Here is a 20507-nt window from a genome sequence, read left to right as displayed (position 1 = left end):
GACTAGTGAAAACTCAGTCAGCATTACTAAACTTCAGTCCAAACCAGACACTTGCCTCGTGTCCATTCTATTCTTCTTCAAGTGGGCATTCTCTGTTACAGGTCACCAGGAAGCCTACAGTTACTTGTGCTTTGCTTTGTGGAAAATGCACTCTCCAGCAACCTCAGAATTCAATATTTTACAAACAGTGAGAAGTATCAGCAAGTTGTTCCTCAGTATCACCTTGATATTGTTATGTGTGTATGGCTGCTGTGTATGTTCTATTTTCATAGAACACAAAACCTTTCAGAGATTTTAAGATCTCGAAATGGGAAGCCTGTAATGTTCGCAAAGAATGAAAGTATTAATTCTAATTAATAAAACACATTCTAATCATGTCATCAGCAGGAGAGTACTGCCTCTCTTTTTAAAAAGTTGGGTTTTTTTCTTGTATGCTTCCAGAGTTCAAAGCACTACAAAACTGCTTTCAAAATACTGTTCTTCATCATATGATTGTAGATTATATTGGTAGCACATGCCCTTCTTGCAGTAGAAGTGGCAAAACACTGTCAGTGGAGTCAAGACCTGTTTTGCATATAAATGCTGGTTTTGTTTTACAGTTTCTCAGTAGAATGATCCTGGTCTATACAGTTGTCTGGAGATCATTTTCATTCAGACTTCAGGCCTTGTTATTGCAGCTGGACTGCTCTATATGTTCTGGTGAATCAAAAACTGGCTTTAGTATTCTTCCACTGAAGATAAGTTTCCAAGTACTTGTGAGTGCTTATATTTAATTTTTGAAAGTAAGGTAGACTCATGACACCCCTTCAGTCCTACGCAGATAGCAGCCCTAAGCATAGGGGGATGTGCACAGGTCCAATTACACAGTATGTTACAATGTGATTTGATTTACTGAAAGTTCCACCAGAATACAATCAGCACAGCAAAGCAGAAATCAAAATCGCTGACTTCTCTGCCACACAAGGAAGTCTCAGATAAAGCAGAAGATGTAGCTACTACATGTTGGCATGTCCTACATTCATGCCTTAGTGTGTATCAACATAGAAAGACATCTAGCTTTCTACTTTTAATGCACTTAACAGTGCAAGCACACTACTTTTTTCTGACAGCATCTCCATCCAACTTTTCTGGCCTATCCAGACCATATCTTTTCGGGTTCATGCTCACACAGATCAATCAAACACTCTCTTACATGAGGACTTTTTGCATAGCTGCTTACTTAGTTACTCTGGTGTCCTTCTCACTGCATCACCTGCCTGCCACTTCCCTGAGAGCCCCGCAGAGTGACCTGGTAACCATGCTGCCTTTCAGCAACCCTCAACAGCAAACTGTCAATTCAAATGTAACCTAAGAACACAACGAGGGAGTTATTGCTTCAAAGCATGTATAATTTAATGTGGAAAAAAACTGTTCTCCACACTCTTGCAATTGTGGGAAAAAGCATGCTGGGAATTCAGCAAAGCCCAGCATCTTAAGTTCTGCCTTTGGTGCCTCAGAAACAGAACAACGCTGATGGCTTGTTATTTTTATCTCTTTCCATACAACCCAATTTTGTACAATCAACATCCCCCAAGACTGAATCACACAATCTCTGGCACATCTAGCAGGGAAGCAGAGAGCAAAGCAGAAAACATACAGTGAGGTCCTAGATAGCTCAGGAGTTAAGACTGAAAACTCAGCCCTGGAGAGGACTTTTCACCCATCGTGGAAGAACAGACCAGACAAAACAGTATAGCTTTACTTCAGTATGGAAGCAGGTACAACAGTCTTCCCAGAATACAAAAAGCTGTGGAAAGCTAAAGAGAGCAAGATTTAACAGAGACGAAGACCAGGGAAACAGCTTTACAACAAAAGATGTTCCATCAAATTTCCTTCTTTATCACTTTACTTCATAAGCCCTAAAACTTGTCCTATAATCACAAGCAAAACCAGGTAGTATAAGCAATTGGAGGTAGATGAAGGCCTGTAGAGCTGTGTTTCCCACACACATCAGCAACTGACTGTATGGTGTCTGTGATAATGTTATTACAAAGTTTTGATATGAATTCTACCAAAACCTGAATTCATAGAGTTGTGCAGAAGTCTGTACTGGATGCAAAACTCCATTTTCATCAACTTTCAAAGCTTCTCTATAAAACACAAAATGAGTAACATCTGACTTATGGGTCATAACCCACAAAACAACAGCAGTCACGTGTATGACTGTGATTTTTTATTACATTCTAAATATTCGCAATATTTGAAATCTCTAAAGTTTGAGTAATAATTTTCAAGATTAGCCCCGTGACAGGAATGCAGAGCATCCTCTTGTTTTAAATGTCTGTCTGTTTCCATTTGTTACTGAAGAGTCTTGGGAAATCTTTCTTGCTGTATTGTTCAAAAATTTCATCTGCACTGAACTACCCAATGCATTAGCCCCAGCAAGGGGGGAATGCTCGTGCTCATTTGAACTGGAGGGTTAAGATTTGAAAAATCCTCCACATTTGGAAACAATGGTTTTGCTCCTAGGTGAATTTTGCTTTCTGCAGTGTTCAAACAGCTCTGTGCTATCATATAATGGCAAGGATAAGTATGACTGACGGAACACTTTCTTTTAAAAGGTGGCTAGTATCTGCAAGAAAACCAGAAATGTCTTATCAGTCCTTACAACACACTGAATAGGGAGAAAAATTAAAAGAATGTGATGGAAAAGCAAGCTTCATTTCAGCAGTCATCAGCAAACAAACTTTCTATTATCTTCAGCTGAGGTACTAGGGCAAGTATTAAGTCCTCAGGTTTGCAAACAGGTTCCCATGCTGAACTTTGTGAAGTCATCGCTCATCGGGACTCTGTGGGCTGAAAACCAAGGAAAGTGTTTGCAGAACTGAAGTCAAACGTGTCTAATGAATTCATTCTCTTTGCTAATGAAAAAATGATTAAGACAAACAACCGAGCCATTCCCATTTTAAAATTAATTCTGACTGTAAGTGGATGGTTTTCACAAATCATTTCCTAAATGTTAAGAACTGCTATTCATATAAATCAGAATGAAAAATGAATGAGGTACTATGCAAAGGTAGAGAGCAGGTGTTACAAGCACTAATCTTTCTTATCAAAAACAGGATAAAACTGTACTTACAAGAGAAGAAAAACTGTAATAAAACATAGTGTTTGTGAGAAATTATTTAGAAATATGCCTACAACCATAAACCCAATTTTTCTAACAATTGTTGAACAACAAAAAATACCACAGAAGGGCTCAAACTATTGAGATAAAAATGACAAATATCTATGTCCAGAAAATGTTCACGAAACAACCAAAGAGCACCATCAAAACACCATATCCTCTTTAATTGGTACCACAGATTGTGGGGTACATAAGCTTCCCCAAGTAGTTCTTTTGTAGTAATATGTTACAGTTAATAATTATTTTAATAAGTTGGCTATCACTAATTAGAACACCTATTAATTTATCATTGTTGGATCATAGCGTTTAGTTTCATTTTTTTAAATCGAATATTGACTTTGTACGGAGATTTCAGGAGTACTATTAGCTGTAACAAACCTCCATTTACAAGACACGTGTAATACTTTCTAACTGATGCTGAGTTACATTGTATTTATGTCACAGAAATTTTTTGAAAGGTTAGACCCATCTAACTGATATGTGTGATAATATTCAATTTCGCTTAGCTTCATGGCACAAAGGATAACAACAGGTCATCATACCTTAAGAAAGCACCCTCAGAATAAAACTGATGGGGGCTATTTGCCCAAGTCCAATTCCCTGCCAACATAGAGGGTCACCAGAGCACTCAGCCTGAATCACAAACAACCAGTGAGGTATGTGTGTTTGCCTGTTTGCATCAGATTTTTTTAAACTTTTTTTTTTTTTTTTGCCTATATAAAAAGCTCTGAGGTTCACTGGAGAACACAGATTTACTGCCAAATGCACACTGATCACTGAGAGAGATGAACAGGTTTTACTTCTCACTGAAGCAAAAAGTCACTTCCGTGAAAAGAAATATTTCCACAAATGTGATAATTCTGTTATAATGCTTCATTTACACTCTTCAGTTAAGACAAATGGCAATGTTATCACCTTAGAAACAATTGTAGAGATTCAATATTGTCTGTCAGAGGAAAGTATCTTAAATTAGTTTCTCAGCTCCCAACACATTCTTCATTTTGGTCACAGAATAAATATCCGTAGATGCTTCACATATCACAACGCAATACAGCACCACAGGGTCAGGACATAAAGAAGTGTCTGCCCACAGCCATGGGTGAGCTTGTTGGTTCTTCAGCAACAGGATATTGAGGACCAAGCCTATACCTTGGGCATGGCATGTATTTGCATATAGGAGCTAGAATACAGTGATATTCCTTAGTCTTATTTGGAATCCCTTTTATGCTCAAGAGTTCCAACTTACGATATTTTTACTGGCACTTTGAGCAAGTTACCACATTGACACTAAGTATATCTATATTTAATTCTTCAGTGTTTAAAGAATATCATGACTGTTACTAAGAAGTAAAAGTAGGTAGATGGGGGAAAAAAATGTTTCTCATTGGCTCTATGGGCCATAAGGCATGCCTGCTGAGCAGTTTAGCAGAAATTCAGATATACTTCTGATGTTTGGCCACATCTTTTGTGAACAGCATACTAAAGAAAGAATTGTGGGAGTAGGGATTAAGGGCTTTTTCCCCCAAGTGCTTGATTTCTGATAGGCATCACATCACAATTTTCTCTGTTAAACTTTCTCCAGCTAACTCATTCAGAAGCTTTGTTCATTCAGAGCGGTATAAGCTGACTTGATACAGCATCTTTCTTATCTGAACTTACTTCAAAGCCCTGTGTGCTAGGAGATCTAGCAGATGCACCATCTGAAATGTTGTGTTTACTTGAAATACCCAGTTGTGCTTCAGATTTAATTACATATCAGTATGGGAGTAAAACTGGTGTGCTTTGCTTGTACCTGCTCTGAAACAAGGATCTTTGTATCAGGTCAGTAAAACAAACATCCTGAACCTGACACCTCACAGATTCGTGACTCTTTACAACTCAGGAACCAACTTTTGCTGAGCTCCATCCTTCATTACAGTATGAGTCAGTACCATGGAGAAGCTCTCTTCTTGCTATTAATGAACAGCTGAAGACACTCAAGAAACTTATGCCCACAAATGCATCAAAGAAGCTAAAGATGATCTGTCAGTGTGACTACAAAGCCCAAAATCACAGCAGATTAGAGATGACACAGCATGAGTTCGGAGTGATATAAGACTTTTTAACAGGCTAAGAGTTTAGAAAGAGTTAGAAGGATTTAAAGGAGAGAAAAGCAATGCAGAGATTTGTCTTCTTCCTTTTCAAAAAAGCAAAAATCTAGAGCATCAAAAGAAGCTCATCTATGTGTAGCTGAAAGTATCACAAAAGTTCCTTGCCAAGAAATAGAGTAATGCCAGCAAAGGAAAAAGAGGGTAAGGAAAAAGGAGGAAATTGTCATGATTCAGAAAGGTAATTGCTTCCTTTTTGTCAAATTTCTGTACGCTCATTGGCTTTTCCTATCCCCAGAATAGAGGTGGTCAAGAAAAGAGAAATATGTTCTTTCCCCTCTTCATTCTCAGTGCTAAACTGAAGTAAGTTCTGACAGTATTTTCTTCTTTTAATGAATCCAACACAAACTAAACTAGCAGTAGTTCCCCTCTTCTGCCCCAAGGCAGACGTATAGGGGAGTGCTACTGAGGAGGGGAGCTCTCTAGTATTCATTGCAATTCACGTGTTCTTCATCTTTCTAGAGAACGTTAGTTCATGTTTGGCCAACCAGACTCCTGTACCTTAACACAAAAGATGATGCAGTGTTACTGCCACACAAGGTCAGCATCCATATGACCCTCTACCAAATTAGCTAGCTAGCTCTTGTTGCTGCTTTTGACACCCAGCTTCATTACAGCCTTGGACATTAGCTCCTCATTGACTTATGGAATCATTATTGTTTAGAGTTGGCAGTTATTTCTCCCTCTCCCAGAATGAAAATCATGGGAAAGGCAATGTTCCCCATCCATTCAGAATAGAAGTGTAGTTTACAGATAACAGAATCACCAGAGCATGTGACTGGCTCTAGAGCTTAGTAAATGAACAAGCATCTCTCTATCTTCAGTTTCTAGGTCACATCCAGTCTGGAATGAGAGCAGCTTTAAATTATTACTACCTATTATTGTGCAATGGCTATCCCTTATGAATAGTCAGTCTTACGGCAATTCTGCATGACAATATTAGCCATCAAAACAGTCACTGGTGGCTGTCTCAGGTGGAAAAAAAACCAACAAAACAATCTCTGAGGTTTCAGATTCACATGTATATTTATAGCACAAAAGATACAGTTAGATCCATCCTTTCAAACAACAGTCCCAATACTCTCTTCAGATATAAATCCACTAATGCAAGGATTTCATCCTCAGTCAGTACTGTACAGCAGATAGTATTTTCTCTTAGTTACACAGCAAATGAATGTAGATAACCTTTCACAGGCAGAGTAGGCATATCCACTTTGTGTTGTAAAGCCCTAACAGTCCTTCACACATTATTCAGAGGTATTTGGGAATTTCCTTGTCTCTTTCAGTGTCAGGTCCAAGTTACATACTGCTTAGTGATAATGTGTCACTGGCTGTCTGAACTATGACACCTTATTTGTCTGTTTGTCTGATGAATAACATGATGCTCTTGTTCAACAACAGACTTTAGAAACATTGACAGAGCCATGTTTAAGGCTCCAAGAAAATGTCAGGAAGTTTCTAAAAGTTCAGAGCCTACAGCGCTCCTGATTTCTATAGTGACTTGTGGATGAAATTATCAGCAGCATTTCATCCTCATTTATTTCTTCTGATTCATGTTCTCTGCATGCAACTAGACTCCCATTTTCAGACAGACCATTGCTTTGAAATCACCAACACATGCATCTTAAAGACATTTTGCTTCTTTGAGCAGTATCTTACCTTTTGCTGAGCTGTCACACAAGGCAGGGACAATGAGAATGCAGTGTTCCAGACAGCAAGCTCTCTTACCAAATTACTCTACTTATAGCTTTAAAAATAACAGCAAAGTTCATCTTTCTAAGCAATGTGTTCCATGCCAAAAAGCAGACTGAAAGAGGATCAGTGCCCCTTTTCCTCCTACTCATATAAGTCTCCATACAAATGCGCAATGAAACAGGATTTCTATGTACTAGCGCTGCTCTGGCATGGATCAGCTTCAAAGAGTTGACTCTTGAGCATGGTTTTTCAGCAGGATAAAAATTTGGACACAGAAACACTGATCTATTCCGCATTTGGTTGGTGTTGAGATATTAAGGGAGACTCATCAGCTAAATGTAACAAAAAAATGACAGGAAAATGTAACACAAAAACTGTTCTCCAAAATCTAATCTCAAACGGCAAGCTTCTTGCTAGTTTTGCAGTCTTCATCAAATGGACCTTCTTGCATACACAGTCAGTCCAGGACATCTGCACTCAGATTTCTAGACTAACGGTGATTCTGACCTGCTACGTCAGTCTTTGGTACGCACATCTAACTATAAGTAACTCATATCTCACATACTGCTGTTCTACTACCCAGACTATTAGCTGATTGTAAGTGCTGCTATGTTTATTTAGTAGAATAGGCTGTAAACTCTCTTTCAAAATATTGTTCTAGTTCAGAAACCTGGTACAAATATTGAATTACTTTTTAAAACGTCTTCACAATAGGACTTCTTAGGAAATTTGATTCTTCCTACAAACAAATTATCACAATTATTTCTGTACATTTATGTCAGTTTATGAAATGAATTGCAGATCAATGGTCTATTATCCACTTTATGTATTATCAACATGGCAAAAAAAATCAATTATTAAATCAAACACCATTTTATTCTTTAACATTTGTTGATACGTTTGTTTTTTTTAATTCTCACTTCAAGCAGCATGATGTCATGTTTCCAGAGTAGTGAAAAAGTATATTTGTGTCCACTATACTTAAAAACTTCTGAGAGATCTTGATGAAAGATTAAGACCAACTCCAAACAGACACTGTAGAGAAGTACTCAGAAACAAGATATGCTTTGCTAGCTACTATACAATATGAAGTTTTTGACATACTTTATAAATGTCTTGCAGCTGGATGTTCCATCTCCCAGGGAGACTGAAATTACATTTTTGTAACTCTGTATAATCCTTGCTGATTGGTAGAATTATAAGATGTAGACTTGCTTCAGAGTAATCAGTACACAAAAAAGGGTTATGCAAGTTTCTGAGAATGAGTATTTAATACGTTAGATGTGCTATCAAGCCTGGGCCATGAAGGCAATTTTCCATAACATTTTGAAAAATGATTGGCCTTAAAAGTTTTCCTTTTGCTACGACACTGTGTAGTGGATGCACCACTTACTTCTCATTCTAGTTATTCTGCTATTTCATTCCCTTCAGTGTGGTGGTGGGAACATACATTTTTATAGGCTATGTTAATGCTAGCAAACATTATTATGGAGGAAAACAACAACAACAAAAAAAAAGTTTTTCAATTCTAATGCTTTAACATTTGACAATAGGAGAAGTGATTTGAACAATTTTTATAAGCCTAGCATTTCACTGTGAGAGAACAGACCTGATTCCCCAGTGTTTCCCATCACTTTATCACTGGCATAGATCTGATTTCACATTCGTTACAGACATTTTTAAGTGATGGAATGCTCCAGGGAAATCAGACTGGTGCTTTTAGTCATGATAAACTCAAATTAAGAGAAGATGAAATTATTCTGCAGAAAGAAAGAAAAAAAAAGAAAGAAAGAAAGAAAGAAAGAAAGAAAGAAAGAAAGAAAGAAAGAAAGAAAGAAAGAAAGAAAGAAAGAAAGAAAGAAAGAAACAGTGAAGTAAAAAAAGAAATCTTTGTTAAAAAAAAAATAAAAAGAGAAAAAAAATTATGTCTATCACAAAGACACAAGTAAGCTTACTTAGAAAACCAACTGTTTCATGTTGTCAGGGAGTCTTTTCCAAATTCCAAAGCACTCCCAATTTCTGTTGCTTCCCCCCAGTGTTGTACCTACTCAATATACCCAATAGTTATAGGTTTGATTTTGCACCATGTATTCTAAATGGCCAGTGGCATCAGAGATGGTGCTGGAAACATTTTGAGAGACAATTTGATCCAGAATTTACTTACTTAAATGTGATCCTGATTCTTCACAGGTTTTCAGTATCAGTTTAAAACTACTCATAAGTCACAGCAGGCCATTTTTTTATTTAGCGGGGTTGCCCTGGGCCCCAGAAGATTGCTGTACCCATCCCATTCATTCCCATTCCAGTTTCATATTCTAACCTGCAGCATGACCTGTCCTTTGGACTAAGTGCAGCTTTCATTTCTAAGCTACTTTGTTGAAATCACAAAAAAAAAAAAAAAGCACAAAGTGCCACGCCATCGAGAGGTAGGATGTTGTACTCGTAACAAGATCTTACTGTTTAGCTGATTTTCCTATGCTTATTTCAGTCTGTTTTGAATCTCTAAAGGAAGGCTACCCAAATGAAATCCCAACTTTAAACTCTTGAAGCTCTTTAAGTAACTAGATTGCCAGCAAAAAGTTTTACTGATTCATTTCTGTCTTTCTTCAGAGCCTCAGAGGAGAGATGTGTAATTTCAATGGTCTTAGAGAAAAAAAATCTTGGTAAAATGAGCTGAGTTATGCTGTAAAATAGTACTTCCTTTATGACATCACAGGCACTGAGAAAACTTGAAGGACCGCATCTCTTCATAAAGTAGATAATTTGTATTTCAAAGAAGAATACGAGTATTCAAACATCTACATTAAGTAGGCATCAAAGGATTAAGGACCCGTTCTTTTGTCTGGACATATTTCAGACTGAGAAAGTAAAAATGTGTTTGTAACAGCTGACAATTCAAACCTCAAGCAACTGAGAAGCAGAGCCTGGTTTACAGAGCCCTTCTTGGATGTCTCAATGAAAATATTTGAAGCACTTCATTTTATATATTCCACATGAATTCAAGCACACTGATAAGGCAGAGAGTATTGAAAGCTGAGAAGGCAATAAAAATTGAAATCTAGTAATCTTATATTCTAGCAGAAAACAAAAAATTGCCCATAAACAAGCTATTCAATTTCAAGGACTGAAGCAGAGACAGACACAAATGTACTGAAGCTTTGTGATGCTCTGAACTTTATCTGTGCCATTAGCAAGAAGTTGCACAGCATTTAACTAACATCTACAAAGTTTATCAAACAGAAGAATCAGAAGAGTACAACAGAAAGATATGTGAAGCAGCGCCCTGCAAATACTCACCCACCTGATGTGGGTAGCAGTTTGTGACCTTCATGATCATCATTATTGACAAGGATGAATTTCTTCTCAAATATTATTTTTACATAGTCAAAAGCCATCAGACTTACTCTAATCCCAGAATTCCAATACTATTTTAATATGCAGATATGCCTTTATCGTGCATCTTTTCTAGAATAAAAGTTGCAAACCCATCCCAGTGGACCACAAGCTACATGAAAGGGGTGAAAAATTAGTACAGAAAAAGCAGAGATGTAAAAATACATTCAAAAGTTCTCCCATTTCAACTAGCCTTAATTCATCTTGTTTCCCCTTCCATCATTAGAATCATCTTTTCTTCCAGTGCTAAGATGCATTTATCAAGTAAAATACGTCAAACTTAAGTGTATCATTAATTCTTTTTTTTGTTTGTTTTTCCAGAGAGTTAAGGGCTTGTAATTACTTTATTGTCAGCAATGGTTGGTACTTTTATTGCAAAACAGTTTCAATTTACCTGTTTTGTCTTACAATTGTAGGGAAATCCTTACTTAGTAAGAATTTGTTCTCCAGCATCAATCAATACCTAATATTACAGTGCAAATGTTCAGCATGTCATTCAAGCGATTTTGTCAACAGCGGACATGTTATTTGCATGTAATTTGCATGTTAGAATAAGCACCATAAAATTTATGACTACACAGACTGAAAGAGTGTTATTTTGTGAACTTACAGATGAGAACTGCAATTGAAAATACCTACCTTTGTAAGTTACCATGGCACATAAAGGTAACATCTGTAAACATCAAACATACTTGAGTTACAGTGTAATTGACTCACACAAGAATGAGTTTGAAGGTAATTGACCGATTCAGTGATGGCTAAATATTCATAATAATCCCAAATAACAGAATAGTATTTAAGCATGAGATACAACAGTACATCTCTGGTGGAAAGATTATACTTCAGAAAACAACTGTCCCACTCTGGCGCTATTAAATGAAAACTACTTAATGTTTGTTCAATTTAAAGTGTGAGTTAACTTTCCTTGGGGCTTATGCACATACCAGAGCTTCATCAAAGCACTGAGTACCTATGTGAAGCCTCCTTTCTGCGTGAGTCCCAGAACAAAGCTTACATTTCCACGACAAAGGTGAAGCCAGCATAAGAAACATTAGGAAACATACCCCACTTCAAAGGTGTTCACTAAATCCTAGTTAAATACAGCAAGAAAAGCAAGACAGTACTTTCTAAATCTGTGAACAAGGTGGATTCTTTGGAAAACTTGTCACTTGATCTATTTGGTGCTAGGATTACAGCACTGTCCAACTGCAACCAAAATGTTTGCTCCTAAAGAACTCCAACAACACTGCGTACTGCAGCTCCACTAAGCTTGTAATTAAAAAGCTAAAATCATCGCCACATCTGTCAGTTCACCAGTATCCCAAGGAAACAAACGCCAACAGCACACTGCTAGATAGTTTGTTCTTCAACAAAACAAAAAGGATGCTTCAATTGAATAGACTCTCTGTTCTCATATTAGCAAGTACCAAAAAAATGCTCTATTATATGCTAAATACTTCCCATTCAAATGCACTCAGAAATTTCATTGTGTTATCATTCTTTTAAACAAAAGCAACATTATTTATCTCAATTCAAGTTTGAATGCAGTACAAAGCAGATTTTCCAGTTGGGAAGAAAATTGGAATTCAGTACATGCTACACTTTGTCTAACTAGCATTTACCCACAAAAACAATTTTTCATTTTAGAGATTTATTCTAAACAGAGTTAATCAAATCAGTAGCAAAGACATTAACAAATATAATGTGCAGAAATATTACCTCCAACTACAGCAATAAAACACAAACCAACATTAACTCTCTTTGAGAAATAAAACATTGTATTTCTGAGAGCCAAACACAGAGGTATGTTAAGTGAATAATAAAAACACGCTTGTGTGTACTAATTGGATAATGACATATATTGCTGTGACTGTCAGTTACCACTGTGCCTTTAAAAGTTCCTTTTGCTAAGCATATAATTTCACTGTTAAAAATGAATAAAAACCTATGTAACTACCTCAAGACAGCTTTCCATATAGTACAGATTTAACTTCAATATTACTTGGAAAATAATACTCATTGTAAATCTTTCCATTTCTCATTCTTGTTTATATCTGACAAGGGTATATTTTGTTTTGTGCTTTTTAAACTTTTCTGAGCCCCGGTGGAAGTTTTTAGAGTGAACATTATGAACATTAATCCCTTCTTCATTGGAGTTAAAAAGAGTAGAGTCTGGATTACACAGATATTTCCTGTAAGGAAGCCCTGGGGAAAGCTTCCTATTTGCCACCAAGACATCATCTGTCCTCCAGTCTTCCCATCCCATTGAAATCCCCAAGTATGGCACAACTCTGATCACTCCTCAGGCTGCCTCTCTCCCCAGGCACTCTGGTGGGTGCATTTAATGCTACCCCTGTCACCAAGGCAGGGGCATTCATCAAAATTAAGGTAAATCCTGAAGCAATCCTCCACTTCAGCTCATACAGCAGGTAAGACTGAGGAATCCTGCTCTCATATGCAAACGCATCCCAAAACAAGCATTTCTGCAAGCCTGGGTCCGAATGCAATTTTATTTTTATTACCACTCAGAGCTCAAGACTATCGAAGCCATCCATCAGGTGAAAGCACACACACCCATACAAAACCCAGGGAGGTAATCTGAGGAATTCAGACCAAACTTTGCCCTCTGCTCCCCACAGGCTGAAAGAAGTCTTCCAGACAAGACACGCTCCCGGAGTTCTATGCTAGCCCCTTGCCTCTGCCCACATGAGGAATCTGAAAGCATCCCGCAGCCATACCGAGACCTCTAGCATCGAATCGCAAAGCACAGCATGACAACAAGGTGCACCATAAAACGCAGACGAGCACCAGCACCGGATCAAACCCCAAAAGCGAGTTCCCAAAAGCGCGCAGACAAAGCAACATTTCCAAGAGTACCCAGCAACAGAGTGGGGAGCCCTGGCTCTGCCCCTCACATCGTCCCTGAGCCTCGCTCAGCTCCGGTGGCTGAGCACACACCATCCATCCTCCACGGGCTGGGGCACAGTTCCCAGCCAAGTTCGCCCACCGCCGTGCGCCTCTAACCTTACCCTGAGGAGAGGGGAGAGTCTTCCTCCCGTGCTCGGCAGTCCGGCTGCGTGCGGGGTGCAGCGATGGAGAGCGAGGACCTCTTCAGTGATAATCAGCGCTGAGAGGCTGCTCCTGTGAATAGTGTACATCCTGTAGCAGCAGGCTCTGCTTCTAGCAGCTGGCAGCAGCCTTCGCGGGAGCAGTGATGAGCACAGCTTGAGATCTTCCACAATTAACCAAATATTGTATAGCAGCAACAAATCAACAACTAAAGCCCGGCTCGCAAATAAAAGCAAAGTACAATTTCAGATGGGAGCTGAAAGCTTAAGTCACCGAACGCTACATTTCTTCTTCAAGATTATTCCAGCAAGCTCCTTCTGCTATTTTTACTGTACCATAATGCACTAGGTCTGGCTTTTACCCTATTGAAAGAACATGAATATATTATTATCCACACAAAAGAGCAGGTTATTGTTTATGAATTACCAGCCTTCCCAGCAACAAAGGCTATTTTCATAAGAAAACTCAATTTCATTTTAGCTCCAATTTGATTACCAGCTGAAGAAAAGCAGCCCTGCGCCTAAACCTCAAAGGATTTTTATTCATACCATTGAATGGGCTTTATTGCTTCCTTTTCAAAACTGATGTAGAAAGCTTTTAGAGTAAAACATTGACAAAAAATTATTGCGCTGCTATTTTGTGCAATAACAGAGCTGAAGAGGGGCAATGATTTCTCAGTCATCCTTCACTGTACTTCAGAACAGTAAAGGCTGGAATTAATGACAGACCATAGAGAGGAGCTAAGCCAAGGTCTCACAATGCATGTCAAATCTAAATGATCACTATACATTGAAAAGACCCAAAAAAGCCTGCAGCTGATTGATTCATGGCTTTCACAAGAAAGACAGGCTTGAAGAGTTTATTGCACCACAATTTACTCTGAATTATCATAAAAATGAATGTAGAGGCTGAATGTCACCCCGGCACACTCCAAAAACACACATCCAGGGACAAAGTTCACCCAGGAATTATAGCAGTGCCGTTCATGCTACTATAGTTAAGGGTCTGTCACTTTTCTCCTATTATAGGGGGTTTTAGCTCAGCTGTAAAGCTGTGCTCCAGAATGAAACTTGGCACAAAGGTCTCATTTGGAGGGAATATAATTTTTTTAAACAAATGTAAAAGGAAAAAATAAAAAAAAAATAATAAAAAAAAGTGGCTGTTTTGAAGTTAAACATTTCTGAAAGCTGCTTGCTGATGTCTGAGGCTTTTTAACAATTGTGTAACTCAAGATCAAGTTTAGGGTTTTGGTTTTTTTTTTCTTTAAGAAATAAAAATTACTCTGTCAGACCAAAAAGGAACAAATCCATTTTGCTGTATCAGAAAAAAAGATTCAAAAAGGATTGATTTTATTTATTTATTTATTTATTTTCACGTGGCTTACAAAACATGAGTAGAACTGAACTGGAGCAGATGGACTTGGCCAAAGACACCTGGATGCAGCCTCTACCACCACTCCATCTGAACTGGTTCTGTCACTAAATTAAGGACCATCCCAAAAATTCAAACACAGCACATCAGAATGACTCAAATGCTGCACATTTAAGACTACTGATTGTGAGATGATTTCCGTGTCTTTACACAGCTACAGCAAAAACGGAACTAATTCATTTCTATTTTCTAATGGTTTGACGTCGACTTTCAAGAAGCAAAAGAAGGAAACATACTGTAGTTATTACCGCAAGTCCAAGTTTTGGATGTGCTGGTGTGTTTGCCTAACATAGAAATGGCAAGAACCAGATTAGTTTTACAAGTAAACAATTATCTTCTTCTGCTATGTTCCTTTCAATTCATCGTGTATTTTTAGAGTTAGTGGGCCTAAGCAGAGAGTCAGGACACTATCTTTGGAAACTGGTCTCTTAAAACTGCAGTGAATCGCAAACCAGGAATAGCAGAATGATCTGGATTTCCTCTCTGGTTCTTTTTTTTTATCATGGAAACAGCTCACAACAAAGCAGAAGCTGTTTCTGAGGTGCACATGTAGGCTCAGGCCTGTTAAAATTCCAAAGGGTTTGATCCTGGATGCTCACTTCAGTGATCTGGAGTTTCTCTACCGGTCTTGTAGTACTTTCACTGGAAGTTACATATAGAGTTTATGAAAGCAAAAGAGTGAAAACTTTTGCTTTGGCATCAAAGACAGTGAGAGAAGGTGTGCACTTCCAAAGAACCGTACTTTAAGCTAAACTTTATAGTCTGATTTTATTAGAGATGTTTCATAAAGTCAGGTCGCTACCTACAAAATGCAGTGCACACGCAGACCACTGTTAGCTCAGAAAAGCCAGGCACCAAGAAGTTATACATCTAAACTTGTGACAGTGACCCTTCCCACTCACACCTCAAGCATCTTCATTCTTCATTTTGTATTTTACTTTGTGTGAAACTTCTCTGAAGAGTAGGTGGAAATGGCTTGCGTTCCCCTGAGGCATGACTGAGTGCTGGCAAAACCAATGTGGGAAAAAGAGGAAAAAAATTGTTTATAAACCAAGTAAAAAAATAATAATAATTAAAAAGAATGAAAAATTACTCAAATAGCTTTAAAATAAAAACATTCTAATCTCATAGTGTAATACACTCAGAACAAGTGGCATTCACAGCACATATAAAAATCCCCACCACACAAGGTACCAAGCAAACCAATGGCAAGCAGCCCTCTAATACTTGCTATGAAGTTCATACTGAAGAAATTTGGCAATATTTTACACATTGCTAAATCAGAAGTCAGTTTACTTGTATGAAAGTGTGACTGCAGTGGGAAATCCGTGGCTAATTTGAGTTCCTCAACATGCACAAGAGATGGATGCTGTCAAGTGGTAAGATGCCCTTGAATGGAAGAGTTGTGGTTTTGTACTGAGTACTCTGTCAGGACAATAAGAAGGAAAATAACCCTAGGGCTTTCATGCCAATTTGTTAAAGCACTGCTCAGGGCAAGCAAGAGAAGCTGCTGTTACCATTTAAAAACAAAAGCTGCTTTAAGCGCATTGAATATGTCCTACCAGATCTTCCTCACTCTAGTCTTTCCATGAGACTGATGAAAATTCATTCCTTCTGTATCTTTGACAAAATACGATGTGAGTGTCCTTAATCACACAGAGAAGAGCAATACCAACAGATGGTTTCCAGCAGATGCTACTCGTCATTGGGTTTGGACTCGATGGTCTTTGGAGGTCCCTTCCAACCCCTATGATTCTATGGTTCTGTGATTCATTAGGCCTTTCTTTTCCTCCTCTCAGTTTATCTTTCCATAGCCTTTCCCAGAGACCTTTCTAGCACTTCCCATCTCTTAAAGTTTAACTTCAGCACCAGGCTTATGCTCGCTCCCATCACAACCTTCCATTCATGAGAAGGCTGTTATTTGACTTTCCCAGCAGGTCCGGACCATTCTTTTACCTTTACCCACTCTCTGTTAAGAGACTGGAGTGACCAACACAAGGGAGAGATAAAACAGTCATTTGTGGGCTCAGTCTTAGGACCTTTACTTCAGAACAAAAATGCTAAAATGTCTGACCCATTCTACTAGTAAAATCACTACTTAACCAATATACAAAAGCTGTCCCTTTTCAAAAGAAATGACACGGTCTACTTTAGACAGTTTGAAGCAGTCTGCTCCAGGCAGTCCCCACCTTCATTTCCATACAAGTGTAAGTCAAAGCACTGTCAGCCATTTTCTGCTCTCCAGGCCCACAGGTCACCATGCACTTCAGCACTCAACAGGTAAAGAAGGCCTTAGAGAAGAGCTTAGATGCAAGTCCACAGATATCTCTAATATACACAAAGGGAAGGCAAGGAATTACAGAACGTCAAACTACAACTTCATCTTCTCTTTTTATATCATTTGCACTTCTGCTAGGATTAGAGCAATTTAACTGTTATAAACTTTCTATTGACTTTTTCATTCTTCCCATACTTCTTTATTGTCTGCCCTCTAAGAAAGGCCCTAGACCTGAGCCTTCCAGCAGCCAGCCCACAGGGCTGCCTGTCTCACCAGAGACAAGAAGTTTGTTGTCTGTTGTCTGAGACAACAGGTCCCTAATCACATTTGTGCTTTTGTAAGTATTCCCAAAAACTGATTTGCAGGTGGCAACTGGATCTCAGTTTGTTACTGACAGAAGGCAACCAGCTTACCAGCTAGTATGAGACAGCAGAGGGAACACAACCCACTGTGCCTTTTTGTTAATATAGAGATGGTCGGCCCATGTGAGCTTAAAATCTATTTTAGATCTCTGTAAGGTTACAGGCTATTGTCTCTCCTTGGCAGAAATCCTTTAGCTCTAATCAGAACGATAAGTATTCACATCAGAAAAGAAGATCCTATTTATTAGAAATGCTATTTAAAGTTAGAAAGCAAAACTTCCTGTAAGAGTTAGCTAGCAGAAAAACCCACACAAAGTAATGTAAAAAGGATGTAAGAAAAGGCAAGTTGCTGGGAGGAATATTCTAAGACAGCAGGGAAAACAGCAAGCTCAGTTCAAAGGTAGGTGATGAGAAACAGCTCCCTGAAGCAGATTTGAATTGAAGAAGATAACGTAGAGACTGCTACTGAGGACAACTTAACTAGGCTGTAGCTTTGAAAGTAGTAAAGAGTAAATAAATGGCAGCAGCTCCAAGCAACAGCAGCTGTGTGGGGCCAGTTCTAATTTCAGACAGAAAAGGATCCCTGAAGAAAATAACTACTGATAACTAGTCTTTTTTGTAGTACAAGGCAAGCAGCTACGTTCTTGTTTCTCTGGTTCTTCTCACAGTGTTCTCAGGCTGAGAACAGGTATGCTTGGAAAAAAAGAACCAACCAACCTGTACGTGTGGCATTAGCACATTATTTTATCTTCCTTTGTGTTCTCTCAGGAAGAACAGAACCAAGAATATCTTTTCTACTGATATTTCAAAATAAATATAGCTCTCTAAACTTCACTGGTGTTGTTTGTGACAGGACATAGTTCTATCTGGTGCAGCGCTGCTGGAAGAAGTTAGCTTCATTTGCGGTATGGAGGGGGATCTTTTTTGAAAATGAAGAAGGAGAATTAAAAAGATATGGAAAAGGAAGCAAAGGTTGAGGAGAAACACAAAGGGTCTATTGGACAGCATTTCTATTATTCTCTGCATGGTGCATTAAGTGCATTACAGGAAAAAAAAAAAAAAAGAAAAGAAAAAAAAAGAAAAAAAAAAAGATTTCTTTCCTTCTATTTAAAGTCCAGCATTATTGAACTTGAAACCTTTAACTGTGAGCAAAGCTGTGGTTTTTCTCTAATACAATTCTGCTATTGATTTCTTCATGCATTTCATCGGAATGATTCTGACAGTTTAAAAAAAAACACATTACCTTGATGAAAGATACAATTTTCCTCATGGAGAAAGGCATTTGGGTAGGCACGTGTGATGTATCAGGCATGTGAATCTTAAATGATGTTCTGAAATACAGAAAAAAAAAATTATATATATATGTATATACACACAAATTTGAAGAAATTTAATCCAATTAACCTCTTATCTTTTCTAACAAAGAAAGGTGCATTTTTAATATGTCTTAATATCCTAGCACGGAAGAGAGCAACTATTGTACCACCCAGTAATGAAATGTATCTTCCCATTTCTCATCTCATTCTTCCCAATTGCACATCAACTAGCTTTGGGTTGTAGAATCCTAACATAGAATAATAGGATAGCTTGGGCTGGAAGGGACCTCAAAGCTCTCCCAGCCCCAACCCTTCCCATAGGCAGGGCTGCCCCCCACCAACTAAGGCTGCCCAGGGCCTCGTCCAACCTGGCCTTGAGCGCCTCCAGGGATGGGGCACCACAGCTTCTCTGGGCAGCTATGCCAGCACCTCACTGCACTCTGGATGCTTTACACCTTTAACACACATTAACAAGGCTCCATTTTCTTGCAGGAATGAACTACATGAAATTCACAGATTTGAAGGGCAAAAATAATCATCTAACCTAACATTGTGCATTATGCACAGTATAAGATTTTCCCTGTATGTGTTATTTCAGGTTTAAAAGCTTTGCTTGAACTGGAATGCATGCGTAAATTCATCTTGAGTTGAAATTCATGCAGTGAAGGACATTGTTGTTTCCCTTGCTAAATTATAACAACGTTTAATTTCCCCCACTGCCAGAATTTCCTTCACTGTGCTCTTACTTTTAGACTGAATGTTTTTCAGCTGTTGTGAAGAGAGCCTCCAGTCAGGCATCCAGAGGCAGAATGTACTCTGGTTTTGGTCTCATTCTGGGAGCAAATTTATGTGAACTAACAGTACTGCCATTTTTATTTTGATTTTCAGTCCATGTTATGCATATCCCCAAGCATACCTGAAACAATAGTTTAGTTGTCCAGTATGCTGGCAGCTTTAGGCCTCAAGTAGACATCTGGTATGATATCAGCAAGATATGCTGGTATGAGATCAGCAGGTTTTGAGAAGATATTGCATTTTTCATTTTGCAAAGCTGTCTCCATGAAAATACCACAGGAAAGGACTCCCAGGCAAATCTGCCCAGCCCACAGTCCTTTTCTGTAGTTTAATGTAAGCAGTTCTACATGTCCAAGTGTTGGGAACACTAAGAACATCACGATACTCTTAAGAAGAATGAAGTTTGAATATTTTCCTAGAAGTGTTAAATTTGGCTGTAGCTCTTCATGTTTGTTCTTAGGAGAAGAGCAGCTTTGTGGATGAATGGCATTCTGCTGGGCACTTGGAGCAAAAGTTTTCATCTGCAGTCATAGATTCCAACCTGGTCACACCTGCCAGTGTCAACATTCTTTGCAGAGAAACCAAAGGCTACATGCTCTTCGAGGGGATATCCTTCTCAGGGCCTTTTATTTTAGTTTATAAACCATAACAGGCAACAGCTTCATGAAGATGCTCCTTACTCGCTCAAATATCTTGTTCAAGAATCAACAGCACAAATTGAAATGTCACAATTCTTTCATAGAATTGTCTAAGTTGGAAGGGACTCCCAAAGGTCACCTACTCTAACTCCCCTACAATAAACAGGGACATATACAGTTCAGTCAGGCTGCTCAGTGCATCCACAACCTCTCTGGG

At 38.5% G+C, this 20507-nt stretch overlaps 2 long non-coding RNA genes across 3 annotated transcripts in view; both read right to left on the bottom strand.

The window, feature by feature from the left end:
• LOC146762710 (uncharacterized) overlaps window positions 1–13783 on the bottom strand; it is a 480249-nt gene extending 466466 nt beyond the window's left edge. For both annotated transcript variants that reach the window (XR_014941841.1, XR_014941843.1), the window contains exon 1: window positions 13431–13783. This is a non-coding gene — a long non-coding RNA (uncharacterized LOC146762710). The remainder of the gene's footprint in view (window positions 1–13430) is intronic.
• Window positions 13784–14813: 1030 nt separating this feature from the next.
• LOC146762709 (uncharacterized) lies at window positions 14814–18879 on the bottom strand. Its single transcript, XR_014941818.1, has 2 exons — window positions 18785–18879; window positions 14814–15905 (listed from the first exon to the last, which is right to left on the bottom strand). It is a non-coding gene; the product is annotated as an uncharacterized LOC146762709 (long non-coding RNA).
• Window positions 18880–20507: the final 1628 nt, after the last annotated feature.

This window comes from Coturnix japonica, chromosome 1 (assembly GCF_054131305.1).
Source record: "Coturnix japonica strain WE chromosome 1, WE-NBRP24, whole genome shotgun sequence".
NCBI classification, from domain to species: Eukaryota; Metazoa; Chordata; class Aves; order Galliformes; family Phasianidae; genus Coturnix; species Coturnix japonica.
The sequence above is the reverse complement of the archived record's forward strand: the minus strand, read 5'-3'. Positions and strand labels throughout refer to the sequence as shown.